This window comes from Phyllopteryx taeniolatus, chromosome 6 (genome assembly GCF_024500385.1).
Source record: "Phyllopteryx taeniolatus isolate TA_2022b chromosome 6, UOR_Ptae_1.2, whole genome shotgun sequence".
NCBI classification, from domain to species: domain Eukaryota; kingdom Metazoa; phylum Chordata; class Actinopteri; order Syngnathiformes; family Syngnathidae; genus Phyllopteryx; species Phyllopteryx taeniolatus.
Genome location: NC_084507.1, coordinates 8,838,305 through 8,857,447, shown reverse-complemented (window position 1 = coordinate 8,857,447; position 19,143 = coordinate 8,838,305).

Below are 19,143 nucleotides of genomic sequence, written 5' to 3'. Positions count from 1 at the left end.
AGTACCAGAGGCTAAATTTGACATTCCACATCCTAACACTCAAATGTTTGTTTTTCTTCAAACATTTAAAGAGGAAACAAGTACCACATGGTTTCCCTTGGTGTCTACAGATCTGACAGGTGCAATTTTAAACCCGCCTTCCTATGACTTTAAGTTATATTTATATTATGCGACTGGACGAAAACACAAGATACTAGTGCCCTATTCAAATATTATTAATTGAATTATATACTTATTGTGGTTATAGTTTGCAGTGCTGTAGAACTGTACTATATCATACTCAAAAGCTATTTCTCAAATTTTGACTCTGACCTTTCTGAACTACACCCATAATAGTAAATGTGGTGTTCAATTAATGCTACTTTAACAGCATCAATTAAAACTAGTTTAGATGTGTAAGTGGTGTACTGTATTAGGTGAATATGCAGAAGTTAGTTTTAATTTTACTTGAACTCCTTCACTTAGGGCAGTATCTCATCCCCGACCTGGACAGGGAACTCCACCCTTTTCCGACTGAGGACCATGGTCTCCGATTTGGAGGTGCTGATTTTCGTCCCAACTACTTCACACTAGGCTGTGAACCGCTCCAGTGAGAGTTGGAGATCACGGCTTGATGAAGCCAACAGAAGCACATCATCAGCAAAAGGCAGAAATGCAATACTGAGGCCACCAAACCGGACCCCCTCTACGCCTCGGCTGCGCCTAGAAATTCTGTCCATAAAAGTTCGGAACAGTCGGTGAATCAGTGAAAAAGTGCAACCTAGGCGGAGTCCAACCCTCACCGGAAACGAATCCGACTTACTGCCAGCAATGCGGACCAAACTCTGACTCTGTTCGTACAGGGACCGAACAGCCAGTATCAGGGGGTTCGGTACCCCATATCCCCGAAGCACCCCCCAAAGTACTTCCCGAGGGACACGGTCGAATACCTTCTCCAAGTCCACAAAACATGTAGACTGGTTGGGCGTACTCCCATGCACCCTTGAGGACCCTGCCGAGGGTGAAGAGCTGGTTCATTGTTCTACGGCCAGGACGAAAACCACACTGCTCCTCCTGAATCTGAGATTCGATTTCCCGACGGACACTCCTCTCCAGCACCCCTGAATAGACCTTACCAGGGAGGCTGAGGAGTGTGATCCCCTTGTAGTTGGAACACACCCTCTGGTCCCCCTTCTTTAAAATGGGGGACCACCACCCAAGTCTGCCAATCCAGAGGCGCTGTCCCCGATGTCCACGCGATGTTCCAAAGGCGTGTCAACCAGGACAGCCCCACAACATCCAGAGCCTTTAGGAACTCCGGGCGAATCTCATCCACCCCCGGGGCCTTGCCACCGAAGAGCTTTTTAACTACCTTGGTGACCTCAACCCCAGAGATAGGAGAGCCCGCCTCAGAGACCCCTGGGCTTCCCTGCTAAAGCTAATGCCCCCGCGACCCGACCTCAGATAAGCGGAAGAAAATGGAGGGATGGATGCGTAGTTTTAATTTTTATGTTTTTGAAATATTTTGCGGCAGCACAGTGGAGACTGGTTAGCAGATCTGCCTCACAGTTCTGAGGACCAGGGTTCAAATCCCGGCCCCGCCTGTGTGGACTTTGCATGTTCTCCCCGTGGCTGCGTGGCACTCCGGTTTCCTTCCACATCCCAAAACATGCGTGGTAGGTTGGTTGAAGACTCTAAATTGCGCGTAGGTTCGATTGTGGTGGTTGTTTGTTTAATGTGCCCTGCGATTGGCTGGCAACCAGTTTGGGGTGTACCCCGCATCTCATCCGAAGATAGCTGGGATAGGCTTCAGCACGCCCGCGTCCCTTGTGAAGATAAAGCGGTACAGACAATGGATGGATGGATGGATGAAATATATTGGTCTTAAACTAAAGGCCAGGGGGTTTAAAGTAACAGCAATTTGACTTACAAGTAAAAAAAATAATAATAAATTGGGTAGTACTGTATATTGTGCGAGTAATAAAAGTTGCATAAAAAGATCGAGAGCAAAGGAATTTGAGAGGAGGCTGCAGCTGGCAAAGAGCCTTTGAAAGGTGAAGCCATCAGCCCCCTCTTCTCTGTGACCATACAAGGCACTGATGACAAGTCCAAGATGACATCTGCTGATAGAGGCTGCTCACCAGCACCTTTATTTCAAGGGGCAAAGGTGGGGAGGGGTCGAGGCAGCAGGGCAATGAGTGGACAAGTGTCTGAAAAGTAAGGCAAATATGGAGACCCTTCATTACAAAACCTTAAAAACCTGTCTGAAGACATTATGACATAGGCGGGATTTACACTACAACGTTCAAGTGACACAATTGATATCTTTTTGCCCCTGCGTGGCATATGACAGTTGATGTAAATGTCAGTTTTCTTACAGCTTCCATGTGCATCCATGGAAGCTGTAAGAAGACTGTCCGCCTGGCAGGCTTAACATACCTTTCGAGTACCAACATCTGCCACATCAAATGCTGTGGCATCTCTTCGTTTAGCTGTAGTATGACATGGCAACTCCTGCCAGGTTCCGACAGCGGTGACCTCAGTCCATTTAGTCTCTTGTTTGTTTTCCCATGAGTCATTATTAAACAGCGCTAAGGTATACTAACCTCTGACATTCAGAAATACACCCCATCCCCGAAAAAAAACGGCTTGCCAAAGGTGTAGGTCAGTTTCTTTCCAAATGCTGACATAGCGTACAGAGTGTATAAAAAAAAGAGGTGGTGGAGGGTCAAATCGAGCGCTGCATCGCATGCTTGAGGCCCAAATGCTTTTGCTCTGATTCCAGCAGTGTGACACACTGCTCTAACTCTTGACAATCACCCAAAATTGACTCTGTTTTGATTCATCCTGGCGGTGATTACTGTCATCCTCTATGGCAAGCAGATGTTTATTTACATCAAAACAGCAGACCACTACTGATTACATGTGCAAGTAGTGGGAATGAGGCTTTCTCCCATACAACAATAGTAATCCTGCTTCTGGAACAACTTGTACTATATGTGCCAAACAAAATTCCTGTGTATATGTGTGTGTTTTGATCGAAACGTACTCTAGAGTTGATGAAATCCACAAATGCACCCGCACCGTCTTTGTTTCACGCCTGTTCTCAGCCCACCACTTTCTCTCACTCTTTTCCCCTAAAAACAGTTTTTTAAACAAGCGGTTCTCTCACACGGCCAACATCAACATCTAATAAAGCTCAAAGATAAACATGGACCTCTGTCTACGGCAGAGTTGATTTCATCCCCAAGCAGCAAAAGCCAACTCCCGTCCATCTGCCTAAACACAAACCTGCTGTTTTACATGGTGAAAAAACATCTGCGCTGCAGTGCCAAATCACTTTTACTTTAGTTCCTTAGAAAAATGATTATGCAGGAGTCTGTAAATATCAAATGTCACAACTGCTTCTCAGTGTTAATAGTAATTAAGATTTGATATGTCTAGATACTTGACATCTCTTCACAGCCAAAAAGAGTGGAAAGCAAAGAAAAAAGAATTCTTAACGGAAAGGAGGTGGTCTAAGCAATATAACTATCACCATCTCAATTTCAGTGTCCTTGACATTGTAATAGTGAGAAAAAGAGATTTTTTTTTGTTGGAAAGGATTGGAGCATGGTGCATGAACTACAGGTGGTCCGTGTCTTCCCAAGCAGTGTAAATCCGTTTCAGTTATAGTCATGCAATGTTCACAAAATAAAAGTTAATCGTTTTAAGGAAATCATGAGGTGGTGCTTCATAACGTCTGAGAACTACTGGAACCATTAGACTGCACACATCTGGGTCCTCCTTTTTTTTTTTTTTTTTTGACCCCGAGGGATTTTTCTTTGTTCTTCCTGTGCTAGAGTTCAATGTTTCTGGGTCCTCCACCATCCTTCTACTGTCCAAAAACGTATATTATGTTAACTGATAGTGAATGGTTGTCTGCCGAGTAATTAGCCCATGGTGTATAGCCCTTTCATTTTGTGGCTTATTTCAAGTTATTTTAGTTATTTCAATTACGCACGGTGCCAGTTATGGTAATATAGTAACAACGTGCTAGCTCACTAAGCCCAGCATACCTCTGAGTACTGTGCTTGAGAATAGTATGGAAAAGTGATATTAATCAAATTGTCTGGATTTATTTGGTCGTGGGTGCTTGAGCCTGGTAAGGATGATGTATATCAGGGGTACTCAATACTACTGGTGACCCCCAAACTCTTCCGGCCCTTTCCAATATCAGACGAGATCGGGTGTTCCCAGAGTACACGTATAGCTACAAACCATACTTCACTTTGCACAGTGCAGTGCGAATTCAACCACTCCCATTCAATGTGTATGTGAGGCGACTGGTGCATGATGTGGGTGCCTGCCGTGTGGCAGGCGCACCCAGATTAAAGAATTTTTTCCTTCTCTCTGCGTTTTGCTTGTGTAGACCGGGACTTGACTTGATGCCAAAGATACACAGACAGCCTGTAGAACAGGAACCGAAGTCATTCATTGTTAGGGAAAATGTTATTCTTTATCACTTAAGTGCCTTAAGCATTTATTTCTTTTTATTGACATTTGTTTATTTGTTATTCGAACAGTCCAGTGGACGTGGCTTGTGCGTGGTCTGTAACGTCACAGTGGCAGGAATCAGAACGTGAGAATCTTTCGGATTATAAATTTCATCCGGCTGTGTGCGTCAATGACAAAGTGAGTCGTGACACAAGTAATACTTTAAGTGCCTTGTTAGCATTAGTCATTACTTGTTGCAACAGAATGCGCTATTAAAGTGATTTACGTGATGTTAATTCATGATAGTTACCATGTGTCGCTAAGTTAGCGGAAGTGGTGCAATTTGTCTTTAAAAATAATTAATTTTTAAATAATAATAAGGGCTTTGTTAACTATGTAATTGTCATTTGATTATTGTTATTATTTGCTCTATGTTTGGCCTCACGTACAATTCTGTACCGAGGTATTCTTTCTCTCTTGGAAAACCACACACACCCTCGGAGTGTGAAACCCAAAAACATTGTTTTGGTTTTTTTTCATTCTTGTGGTTCTTTGTGTTCATATTTAAAAATTAAAAATGTTCTTAACCCCATCCTGATATATTTATTTCTGGATACATAACAGGGGTTTGTGTTTTGTTTGAATAAACTATTTATTTTAATCTATGACAAAATGGAAAGTACATTTTATTTTAGTTTGTATTTGTTGTTGTTGTTTTGAATGAACAGGACATTATGTTTTGAATTGAACAGTATTTCCGCATGAGGCCTGGCCGCCTCATTGATATTTTACTTAATGAAAACAAATATTTGTGGCCTTTTAAGATTTGCATTTGATTACCCTTGCTATATATGCTGCCTTCCTTTCAGCCTTTTAGCTAGTATTGAACAATCAACATAATTTTATTGAGAATCATTCAGAGGGATTATCTATCATATTTAAAGTAACAGCCAGTTCAGGGATATGCGTGATAAGTTCTTCCTTCGACCATATTCTATATTCAAGGCCATGTTCAATTATATGTTCAATATCTGCCCACAGACACACACAAAAAAAAAAGCACAATGAAAAGCTAAAACCTTTCCTGGTAAATGCATTATCATGCACCAGTAAGTGACTTCAAATCTAATTTGTACAGTATATGAAAGTTATTTTAACAAAAAAACATTACTTTCCAAATACGGTATATAAGATACGATACGTTAATTAATGTGGTTTCTGACATAGTTAATTCTCTCCACTTATTCAAATATATCTGCAAAATCTCAGTTTCCATGCACTTCCATTTTAGACCCAACTCCAATGCCTGCCGTCACTTTACGCGAGGTGGCGATGATGCTCCTTTCGGCTTGTTTAGTGGCGAGGATTCATCAAGGAAGACTGCTACTTTTTAAACAGCTTGAACATGAAATATCTGGTTTTGTTGTGTATTCATTTGAGTAAAGGTTGAAAAGGATTTGCAAATCATTGTATTCTGTTTCTATTTACATTTCATACAACAGTCCCAACTTCATTAAAATTGGGGTTTGTAGTTTGAAACACAAGTGAAACGTGTATATCTTGATGGGTAAAGAAAACACATAAATCATACAAAAGCGCAGCACAGAACAAAAATGTTGGATTTTACTTTTATGATCAGTAGAAAGAACCTAAAACAGCCACATAAATTCATATTGGCTAATTGGAAGAACTGATCATCCTGAAGCTACCTACATTTGCTGGCAATAATATTTTGAAGCGATAGCTTGCTTATAATCCCAACTCATTTAAATAAACATGCTTCTCTATCCAAGAAAAATTGGACTTAAGTGGAAGCGAGGTGGAGGAACTTCACAGAAATAGTTTCATGTCATTGTATTCACAACTGAAGATCTGCTTGGGTCTCTTGTTCCTTCTCCATTTTAAATAAGTCCCGATCAAAAGGAATAACAATCACGAACATCCAAAATGAGCAACAATGAAAATTTTGTGAAACGTCCTACACCTGCCAAACACAAATCAGTTATCTTAATGACTATCTGGTACAATCTGTGCTCGTTAAACAGAGTCAGCTGAATGCCGGTATACAACAGAAGTTGCATGGTGGAAGATTGTTTTTGTTTGGTTTATTTTTGCTCACGGTCACAAGAGTTACTTAATGCTCATTTTGCTTTGGCCCAGCATGGAAGGACAACTTCTTCCTCCAATGTACAGGACCCTCTGTCCTAAAGCTTATGATCCTCTGTTATTCATTTTTGCTCTATTAAAAATCCTCACAGAGTTTTAATGATGTGAGTAAAGTAACACTGGTGCTAACATCAATGAAACAGCTTGTGAAACTTGACTTGCAATTTCTACATGGGGAGCATCAAATGTTTAACTCTGCACATGAATATTTGCTTTTCTTGACATTTGGGGGCTTGCAAATGACTGACAACAAGTCTAGGGTGGGCTACGCCTCTCATTCAAAGACAGTTGGGATCCCGGATAGGCTCCAGTTACCCACAGACAAGCAGTATAGAAGTATAGATGAATGGACATTTAGGGCTATTTTTGCAACGTTTATTAGAAGAAGGTCTTGGCTCAACGAAGGGAGAGTGGACGAAGAGTGGACGAATACAAAGAACGCAAATTCATGTGAAGTAATCAGACTTGCGTTCATCTGTGCTTCTTTTTTACAACTGTGTGACAGTTAAAAATAATTTAAGTATAAGTAAGACTGAGTTTGTATTGTTTTTACCTTTTAAGGAAAAGTGGTATATCGAAAAAGTATGGATAGAATATTATTGCTTGGCTTATAACCCCCCCGGCCCCCACCACCACCACTTGTTTAAAGGAAGGGTCTGTCTAATAAGAATGCTTTAACTCAAGCTGATAGCCGTCGATTGAGTGGACAGAGATTTTTTTACTTTCGGCTACCTCACATTAGTAGTTTCGATTCATGTGTTTTTTAACTCCTTATTAATACATTGCATTTGGAAGGGGAACCTATTATTCTCTACTTGTCTCCTATCTTTTGATGTTTGCTCCTGCTGCATGGCATGAACTGTGCATTTTGTTTGTCCTATTGTTATTGTTTTGTTTATTTTTCAACTCATGTATTGGTTTGTCTAAAGAATAAAGCCATGCTTTATAAACCAAAAGTTAAAATTTCAAGCGTTACGGAGAAGATTTTGCGACCTTAGTGGTCCCACTATAACGTTGACTTCCATGTTTATAAAGCTCCGAGGATGTTTAACCCCCCAGTCTCAGTGGCATGAGTAGGAGTCATAGTACTGGAGAAGAAACGCCATACAGAGCCTTAGTGATATCCAGTGTAGAGTTAAGTATGTCATCCTCACATTCTCAATCCTTTTACCGTCCTCTCCACTTTCTCATTGCCCTTCTCAGCATGAAGCACATAGTTGTTCTGGGCACATGCAGTGCCTAGGGACCAACCAGCTCTTGTTGTAAAACCTCCATGTCCAATTTTAATCCTGCAGCTCCTTCCACTATTGGCCTTTATCTAATTAAATCTGCACTCAGTAGGTCCTGGCCTATGGAAACGGCATTGTGGGGTCTCTGGACAAGCAAAACGAATGGATATCCCAGCATGTGGAGATTAGAAGCAGACCTTCCATGTGGCTTTTTTGTGTGTGGAAGAAAAACGACAGGGAGGGAGAAAATGTGGAGGACTGATGGACCTATAGCAGGTGGGGGAGAAAAAAGTGTAGAATGTAGAGCATGAGCCAAGAGATGAGAGACCATAAAGTCGGCAGGAAAAACAGACTATCAGGCCTCTGCTAACATAAGCATTATGATGCTGGAGCAAAAAATGTCTGCCTATCAGTTCATATCCAGCTGTGTAAACATGCAGATGTGTTAAATGAACCACAAGTCGAGTGCCCTGGATGAGGGCATCTTCAAGGCAAACAAATAAACACGCACACTAACCTTATTAACCTGCTGTTGTGTTACGGTACACATACAGACCGTGTGAACAACTACCAGCAGCTACACACTCACGCATGCACGCACACACAGACGCACTCATACACACACACACACACTGTGTTATGCAAGTGTAACTAGATCAGGCGTGACAGTGATTTCTGTGGTCGTGTTTCTCTTAGACCATTACCTGCTAAAACAACAGTTCTCTGTCAAGAATGAGATGCATGGAGATACAAGTAAAAATTGTTTACGTACACAAAAACTTCAACTTATCTGTTCCTTTTAAACAACAACCCGTAAAGCAAAAATCAATGTATCTTGTAAATTTGATTCATCACAGAGAAAACAAATATTAACAACCATGCTGAATTTGATTGATTTAAAAAAAAAATCACTAATATATAAAATCACGCTTTAAAATCATTTTAAAAACATCTAGCCATTGTCTCCCATGTCAAATGCTTTTGGTGTGTCCACTAAATGCGCTGAAACCACACCCTGCTCAGCTGCAAACTGATACCACTACCATAGATAGCAGTGTATACATGCACTATGAAAAAAATAGTACCTGTGAAAAATGTAAACTATCTCAGCTAACTGGGTCAGAGGCATGGTACACCCTGGAATGGTTGCCAGCCAATTGCAGGGCACATATAAACAAACAACCATTTGCACTCACATTCACACCTATGGACAATTTAGTGTCTTCAATTAACCTGCCAAGCATGTTTTTGGAATGTGGAGGAAACTGGAGTATCCGGAGAAAACCCACACAGGCACGGGGAGAACATGCAAACCCCACACAGGTGAGGCAGGATTTGAACGCAGGTCCTCAGAACTACGAGGCAGATGTGCTAACCAGTCATCCACCATGCCGCCGAAACATAATAAAAATAATAATAACAGTCTGCACTTAGTAGAAAATGCTGCAGCAAGACGTTCGACGAGGACGAGAAACTTTGATCATATTATCCCGATACTGGCCAACTTACACTGGCTCCCGGTCCACTTGAGATGTAGTTTTAAGGTTTTGTTACTTAATCATAAAATATTACATGGCTTAGCACTTTCCTGTATTGCTGACTTAGTGGTACAATATGTTCTGTCTCCAAACCTACATTTGCAACATGCTGGTCTTTTGGTGACTCCGAGAGCTAAAAAGAAGTCCACAGGTTCTAGAGCATTCTCTTTTTGGGCTGCAGTACTCTAAATGTTTAAATCTCAATTTATAAGACACGCTCGCATTTAGTTTAATCACATGTAGTATTCAAGTTGCCTCGTGCTCTGCCTTACCACTGGGACCTGGATTTTGTCCTGTTTTACTGCTGCTTCTCCTCTCTCCTCCCCCTCCTCTCCTGCTTGGAGAGGGGGCTAGGTGACAACGATTAAACATCTGAGGCTGTTGCTATATGAATTCTGCACCGACAGACCGGGACGAGATCTGAAGTGGCCCTCTTCCCTGAAGGCGTTGCTATGGAGAATTCTGCATCGGCCGACTGAATCAGGTCCTGCAGTGCTTCATCTCATTAAATGGACTGTTATGCTGTTTTAGCTAACATTGTAAAGCATGTACAAATAAACTAATAATAATAATAATAACCCATCTATTTTCTGTATCACTTATCCTCACTAGGGTGGTAGGTGTGCTGGAGCCTATCCCAGCTATCTTTGGGCGAGAGGCAGGGTACACCCAGCCAATCGCAGGGCACATATAAACAAACAAACATTCACACTCACATTCACACCTACGGACAATTTAGAGTCTTCAATGAACCTACCATGCATGTTTTTGGGATGTGGGAGTAAACTGGAGTACCTGGAGAAAAACCCACGCAGGCATGGGGAGAACATACAAACTCCACACAGGCGGGGCCGGATTTGAACCCTGGTCCTCAGAACTGTGAGGCGGATGTGCTAATCAGCCGGCCACTGTGCCCCCGCAAAGAATCCCTGAAGGCCTATTCAATAATTAGATACAGTATTCTGAGATTTTTTTTTTTTATTTTTTTTTTTAGGCCTCTGCCTGTGTAAACAATAGAAGCAGAAATATGCAACCGGGGCCCTCTTGTAACTCTTACAAATGTGCACTGCATTACACTGTGTTATGATTACATGTTGTCAAAATCAAACTACCACAATGACTCACATCTTATATTCATTTTATTTTGAAATAAATATCTAAATCCTGATTTGAGTGCACTCCTTTAAGTCGAGACTGCCATTGTGTTAGCTCATGGGAACATCGTTGAACAAAACCATGTGAGTGACCTGCATCTGAAGAGGCTAACAGACAAATGCAATGCAAAAATGAACAAGGAACTATCTCAAAATACCGCGATACAATAATTAGGTTGGTATTTATGTGCTATTGCTTTACTTTAGTTCCATTAGGTAGCTTACAAGATTAATTTGCCATTGTGTAAAGTCTATTTTTCTTTTTTTTCTTTTTTTTGTCCACACAGTTATAGTTATCCAAAAGCCTCTGTGAAATTGGTATTTTATCACCCTCATAAATCTAATTAACAAGTGAATAATAAACAAATGTATCTAAGGATAAAGGATCGTGTTTTAGTGGCAAGCACAGTGTTCCTGAAGTAGATTGTGTGACTAGTGTTGTTGCGCTCTCGCCAAAACCTCCACAGAGTATAACCTTCCAAAAGACGAAAGGGGAGAAAGAAAAGCAGTAAAAACATATGTGGTGGAGTTCTTGTTTTGATAAATTTCTTCGGTGAGCCACAGTGCCAAGTCTGGTTAGTTTCACCCAGCTGGTCAGGCTTCTGCCAATTAATCTATTTTTTTTCCTTGAGATTCTTGCATCTAAATGTATAAAGATCCATAACTCAGGCTGTGATACAACCACTTCCCTCCCAAAGTGGAGCTCACACAGATGAATGGTGACGGTCTTAACCGCAATTATGAATTCCTTTGGCCTTGAATGCAACAGCGGGTCATGTGTGTGTCATGATTTACCGCCATCTCCCCTGTCTTGCGCTGCAGTTACAAGACACATGGCGGCATCATTTGTTAAAGTTGCTTTGTTCAACAAATATATGTCTTCCCTGAAAGCAACTCTTCCAACCCTCCTGAAACAACAGAGATAGTGCATGTGATTTGTGTGTTTGAGGGGATCTGCACATTTGTCATCACTCAAGACTCAGCAGCACTGCCCTCTACTGGTGAAGTCCAGCAGACTGTCAAAAAATGGTAACATGCTTCTGTTCGAAATCGAAACTATGTGATTAAAAGTTGTCTCAGGATCCTTAATGGCAAATATGAAAAATCAATACCCGCTTTTCGGCACATGTTCTCTTGCCTAACGAGTCTGTCAACTATCGTACTGTGTCGGAAACACACGCACACGCACACACACACACACACGCTGTAGAGGTTCAATCCCCCTTCAATCCCCTTCTGCCCAATTAGGACTGACAGAAGGATTAAGGGAACCTCTCTCCCAGGTCACGTGAATTCCGTTGATACAGTTTCTCTCTGGAGAGTGAAGACACACACCCTACTGATAACAATGCATAGTGGAGTAATAGGCCATTTGTAAGTGTTGGACTAAGTGTGCATGTGCCTGGCACGAGCACAAAATGTACATCCGGCAAGTAACCTTTGCTATAAACAACATTAAAGGGACTCTAAGCAGATATCCGTGTTTTGTTTCTAAGTCCATTAAATATGTTTGAAAATAAGTGCTGGCGGCACGGTGAACGACTGGTTAGCACAACTGCCTCACAGTTCTGAGGACTGGGGTTCAAGTCCCAGCCCCGCCTGTGTGGAGTTTGCATGTTCTCCCCGTCCCTACGAGGGTTTTCTCCGGTTACTCCGGTTTTCTCCCACCTCCCAAAAACATGCATGCTAGGTTGATTGACTCTAAATTGCCAGTATATGTTGAATTTTCATGATTTTGTGGCCAGTGCTAAAACACAGCCCTGTGACATCATGTGCCTGGGGTGCAAACTTTCTAACACGTTTACCCCCACTATATAAGGACAAAGGGATGTCATTTCGTTTGGCTGCTCAGTTGTGAGTTAGCTGCGCTTAGCTTTCATAACAAGCTCCATTTACCACTCCAGCGTGCAGTTAGCAAGCTAAAAATGCGTCTTTGCCTGATGCCTCAATTCACAGAACAGCTCAGTGACGGTTTTTAAGCTAAAAAAAAAAGAGGAGATAAAAAACCGACGGATTGACTTTTAAAAGAAACGCGACTCTGCAGTGCGCATTTTACGATGGATAGGTTTTTTTAAACGTTCAACTGAGACATCATGGCTTCGTATGTAACTTGATGCTAGTGAGAAAAAAAGCAACGGATTGACTATTTGCAGACACACGCAGATGGCGAGCTTAACATCAACATCACCATCCGACTCTGCAGTGCTCATTTTACGACGGATAGTTTTGTAAACTTTCACCAGAGTCAACATGGCTTCGTGGGTAACTTGATACTAGTGAACGGGGCAAGTGCCGACTGTCTAACTACCTGGGCTTCCTCCTACCGTGCCGCTGTCGTCAGGGGCCCTGTTCAGCTGCGACATTATGTCACCAACAACGAGGGTAAGTTGACTTGTGTGCTTATTTTTATGATTATACTACACAATAACCATTCAATTTTGAAGTTGAGCCTCCTAATGTGATTTTACATCATATAAGCTATGACCCCCTCAGTATGTTTGATTCCTTTTGGCGCATCAATTCGACACGCCCACAGCGTCTGAGGGCTGAGAGGTGGCCCTTATTATTCAGGTTTTGAAATCTGATTTTACATGCTTAGCGATTTTGTTTTTTATTCATTCAAATTTGGCCGGCTTGTTAACATTACTCTTCTTTGTGGTGTGTTGTATTTACATGCCATTTTTTGGCCGTGCTTAGTGCCACTTTAACATACTGTAACATCCCCATTTCGGTGTATTGAATTGGATTTTAATTAACCATCATTTCACATTAATCTATTATTAAAACTTTATAACATTATGGTGCCATGTTGCAGATATACGATCCTAGCTATTTTATTGAGTTTGAATTGATCATGATTGTAACTAAATACTGTACTAGACATGTTAGCCCACAGTCTGTTAGAAAATTTGATAGGGCATTCTTTATCAGTATCAGTAGTATCACTCAAATCTCAGTAAACTACAGCAGTCCCCATTTTACATTGGCAACATGTCGTCCATTGTCATTGCTACGCTGGTCAGGCATTCAATCCTTGAAGTTTTACTCTGTTTTTTTTTTACATATTTGAGAAGCGTGTACAAGCTCATTGGCCCCAGTCCGACCGTCAACTATTTTCCTGGGGACGGTGAGAAAGAATGTCAAGGTGGTTACTCAACCGTGTGTTTGGAGATGTAATCCATCACCCTGTTTTAGTAACATGAATTGATTATTCTTGCTATTTAGTAATACGACTCTTACAATACGATAAGGAACGCTTGCTGAGCTTTTCTGAAAAGTCACCAGCACCAAAAGTTGGATTGCAGTGTAATTGAATATGAAAAAGACCTTTTCTCGAAGCATCTCCCCCTGACCTGACTGCTTACTAATGAGGGTATTGATTGCAGTAATACATGCTGATGAAGGCTCAATGGGCCGGGTGGTGCACACTGACATCTGTTAGCAATGCTGCATGATTAAATAAATGTGTGGAAACTCAATCTCGCACATTGGAGAGAGCTCCTACAGAAGGTAGCTTTGCCTTTTCCTTCTACAACAGCAAAGTAATACACATACCATTCGTTGAGAGAAAAAATAATTTGATCAGGGAAATATTATTTAGTCATATTAGTAACATGAAAGTTATTTTGTTTATCCAGGACAAATACAATTTAGCTTATATGAATGAACATTGTGCATTTAACCAAATTATTTATTCTGCTGGATAATAATAAAGAATACAAAAAATGTTAATAATTTTATCGATTATATGACTTTTTTTTTTCTCTCTTTACTTATAATCTGATAATAGAAAGAAATTTTATAATTAAGATTTGTCTAAATTGTGTGATTACTATTCAGTTATTTTGACTGTGGATCTTGGCACATTTATTCTTTAAAGCCTATACCATCCGTTATCATCTGTAATTATCATCAAAAAGAATAAATCTGTCCTTCTCATGTGGACATAAGATAAGATTTTTTTCAATAAATCCACTCAATTTTTAAAAACATTGCGACTCGTTTAAAACTAAATGTAATATAAGATAATATTAACTAAAATATCATTTGAGATGATGATTATAGTGGTAAACACAGGCCTCCAATGTCCTGTGGACACCTGCACACACAGAAAATCAGCCGTCACACAATTTCACAACAGTATTACTGGATGTGCCAGATGTACAGTGTGTCAAATTGAGCTTCAAAAACAGCTTAAAAAAAGATGTGTAGATTTACTTGCACTTGCACACTTTCCACATTTCAACACGTTGCAAGTGTCAAGAGAATGTCTGAACCTCATCCAAGAACATTTGCCAAACTGCTAATGATTTCATTGGAAAGAAAAAACAAACAGCTTTTCTGGTGCGCCTGCATGATAGGCATTTGGATGCAATTTCAAGCTATTAATACTTAATTTTCATAATTGTGGGGTCATCTTGGGGTTTGCGGATATTTCACCAGCAGCTGCTCTAAAGCCCAGTTCAGAGAGAGAGATAACAATCTGGTTCAAGAGTAGTGCCGTGAAATAAAAGGTCATTTATTTGGCACTTGTATTCTCAAAGTATACAATGAAGACTGACAGCTAAAATGGGGGTGACTAGAGGGCAAGGGATGATGTCACAGCATGCAGTTCAACCAAACCCACTAAAGATTAGAAAGTTTAACTTGACAGATTGAAAGAAAGTATCAAAACAAGTAATTTACAATTTTGAATGCCCGTCATGATGCAAAGAAATAAGGATATGTTGTACTTTATGTGTCTAGGTACTGTATATATTTTGTAAATACAAATTAGACAACCTGTCATAAAAAAAGAGGCCACCCAGCATCATGAAGTGCCTTAATGTGGCCTCTTTCATTTTTTGTGAGCTCTCGACTGTTGATATTTAGAACAGGACTGAGGAATTTCGAACTGAATTCACCTTTTTTCATTATAGCGGAAATTGTTTTTTGAATAAGCTAGTAAGTAAATAAGTTTAAAAAAAAAAACATTACACATCTTTTTGAAAAAAATAATGTGCTTCACTCTATTTTTTATCTAAGACTGTTGAATTTGAAAATTCATGGATCACAATAATAATTGTATTTTAACATTAAAATATAATTCCGAGAGCCTATGTATAATAAATATTACATGTATGATACAATTCTGACTATAAACTGCAACTTTCACTGGCTTTAACCACTGCATCTTAAATAACGATGAGCCTTATTTACAGATTTACTGTACATTAATTTTATGTGTCGATTACATTTTTGTATCAAATCCGTGATTGGGATCTGATTAGTGTTTGAAATGGAGTGTTAGCAGGCCAAAATTAGATGACCCCAGATCCAAGAAGGGTTGAAAGAGGTCACTTACTGTGTGTCATGATCTCTGTTTTTGTTGGCTTTGTTTGGATTATATTTAGTTTTGTTCTGTTTTCGTCAGCCCTGTTCCTTGTGTCCACTAGAGCTACGAACAAATCAGCGGTGATTTGAATTGACTTGCGAGTCTACCTGAAAAAACAAATCTCGAGTCATAATTTTCGCAAAACGACTCGAAGAACAATATACTACATACTTTATTCTGAATAGAGCTGTAATGGTGCATATACGTCCATTTTGACTTACTGAGCACTGTTTTACAGCTAGCTACTACCTGATCACATGGATCATCGAGCTATCTCCCTCTAGACGATAATCTCCGCAGAACGAGGCATCTGATGGCCGTGCCCATGGAGCTGCATGAATGTTTATGGCAGACTGCGACCGCAGCAGATGAATTGGATGAAGTTGTGCAAGATTCCTTCAACACATTGTGGCAGATGATTGACAAGAGCTAGCCACCTAACCAGCATCTCAGCTAAATAGTTGGTTAGTGAAGCAGATGTTCCCAGCCAGCGTGGACTTATGCATTTTACGGCACCGATACCGAGGCAAAACCAATTACAGCCACGATACAGCGAGCGATCCTGATTAAAGTAAGCATTTTAAACTAAAAAGAAATGCTTTGGCAACAACCTTTTCTGGAAATGTTAAAATGAAATTCTACGGAGCCCCTAAAGGGACATAGAAAAAAAAAAAAAAAGAAACGTCTACTTGTGAGTGCTAGCTTATTTAACTGCTAGCGGTAGCTTCCTGCGTTCGGGTAGCCGTACAGCAGCTTATTTACAACTTGCTTCCAGCGCATGTCAGCTGACAGAATGGCAACAGAAGAGGACTTGCTCTCTTAGTAATATACCTGATAGTGTCATCGACCAACTAAAAGAAGATAAGGTGAGTATAAGTGTAAACTTTCATCACACGAATCACTGTGCAATTTTAAAAAAATACAGTCTTTTAAACTGGGACCGTCTTCACATATTTGCAGATTTAAATTTGATTTATAAAGTACTGCATGATTTGGCCCCAGCTCCTCTGGCTGAGTTCATCAGCCAAAGAAACAGCTCTGAGCGTGTCACTCGAGGCTCTGTCAGAGGTGACTGTCTCATTCCTCTGCGCAGGAGCACTTTCAGTAAGTCAGCCTGGTCAGTGAGGAGCGCTGGTGAGTGGAACTCAGTACCTAAGGAGGTTAAACTGCTTACAACATACAAGGCCTTCACAAAAAAACTGAAAATGTGGCTAGTTAACACCTATAGCTGCCAACACTAAAAGACAAGTATGTTATGTTGTCTTTTTGTTATGATCAAAAAATTATGGTTTTATTCTCTCTTAATAGTATAGTTTGATTATGTATCCTGTATTATATTGTCTTGTAGATGTATTTTACTGCTTTTTTACATCATGGCCAGGGGACTACAGATGAAAACTAGCCTTCTGGGTAATTCTGGCTTTTTTAACCATGTGTACTTCATGTGTTTTATGAAATTGCATTGTCCCCTTTCAAAAATAAACTGAACTGAACTGAATATAGCAGTATAGGCTATAGAATAGGTGAGGCATATTTGCTAGTGTATTTGGATGTGTGTGTGTGTGTGTGTGTGTATGTGTGTGTAAATAAGCTACCACTCACAGGTAGACAGGTAGACGTTTCTCATTGTAATGAGAAAGTTTCTCATTCGAAAGAGAAACTTTCTCATTCTAATGAGAAACACGTTTCTTTTCTTTTTTTTTCCATGTCCCTTTAGGGGCTCCGTAAAATACGCTCTTTCAGGTTGTGACAAAATCTGTGACCCATAAAACCTCGACCAGGATGTAACCATGAGGCTTATAGATAGTTTTCAAATAATCAAACTTGATTTTTTCATTTATTGGACAATGACATCTATTTTGGAATTGTACAAGGAGTAACGATTCAATTGTGATTCGCCAGTCATTTGTTACTGTCAGTGCGAATAGCGGATGGGGATTTTGGCGGTGAGAACGAGCCCTAGTGTCTAGCAGTCAGCCCTCTCCAGCCACTCATGTCATGTCCCGGTGTGCCTTATTGTCTCGACAATTTGTCTGCTGTATGTTTAGTTCCCTGCTTTCTTTCACCTGTGTTGGATCGTTTCTTTGTGTATCTTTGTGACTTTGAATTATTTTGGGAGATTCCGCCTGCTCCCCGTCTTGCTTCTCCTGCTTCCATTCATTTTGGTCCATCATGTATTTTGTATTTACTATTTTTCTAGCCAATCAGCTCCCTGCTCTACCATCGTCTCTCAACTTTGCCTAGTTCGATGTGCTTTCTTCCCTGGTTTTGTATAATTTTCATCAATTATTGTGTTTTTGTAACATCATCAGTCCTTCGAATATACTGTGTTGCTTTCTCATCACTCAGAAATCGGCCTCACGATGCCAGTGAGGTCAGTGATGTGTGACAATGAAATAGAGAAGTATCAGTCAGTAGCCATTGTATGTCAATGTCATTATATTGGATTTTTTTTTTAAACTCAGTTTTGATGGACAGTGTCAGGGACATATTGCTTTAGAAATATTGTGTTGTCATGGTTTTAGTGTAGTGCTCAACGAAACATCATTTGCAGAGGTGTTTTATGTTTTTATAATCAACATAGAAAGGGACAATATGTACAGAGATGCAAAAGACCTTGAATTTTTCAGACCACTGTTAGTCTTGAACCACTTACAACTAGTAAGGGAAGCTCAACATTTTCGGGTGCCTGCGTGTTCAGCCAACCATCAAATGTGACCAAGGCAGAAAAGCCACTGTTGCCACCCTGAAGTCCTGCACGTACGTATAAACAGCGGTGCAGACTTTGCAGAAGGACCCAGATGCAAGTGTGGTAAACTGACAAGGACATGTTCTCATTTGTACAAGTCAGCACCTTTCTGCTCGATCTCAACTGCCTCCGCTTATGCAGTAAAATACTATGCAAAAGTAGAGTATGCAATTTCTGTAGAATTTAATTGTTGAAATGTAGAATGTGAGACTTGATGTCAGAATGGTTTGAATCTGTCATGAAATGTGGGAGGAGAAGGTAAATGTGTAATATATCTCTTAATTTGGGATATTTAATGTGAAAATGCGGGAACTTTGGGAATGTGGTAAATAGCCCCCAAGGTGTCAAGAATGAGGTGAGTATTTTTACTTAAGTTGGAATGGCTTGAATCAGTAAAATATACAAAATGGCAACTCCGCACTTCGGAAAATGGAAATGGTCTTTCCACTAGAGGTTTGCTGATGTTAAGTGTGTAAGT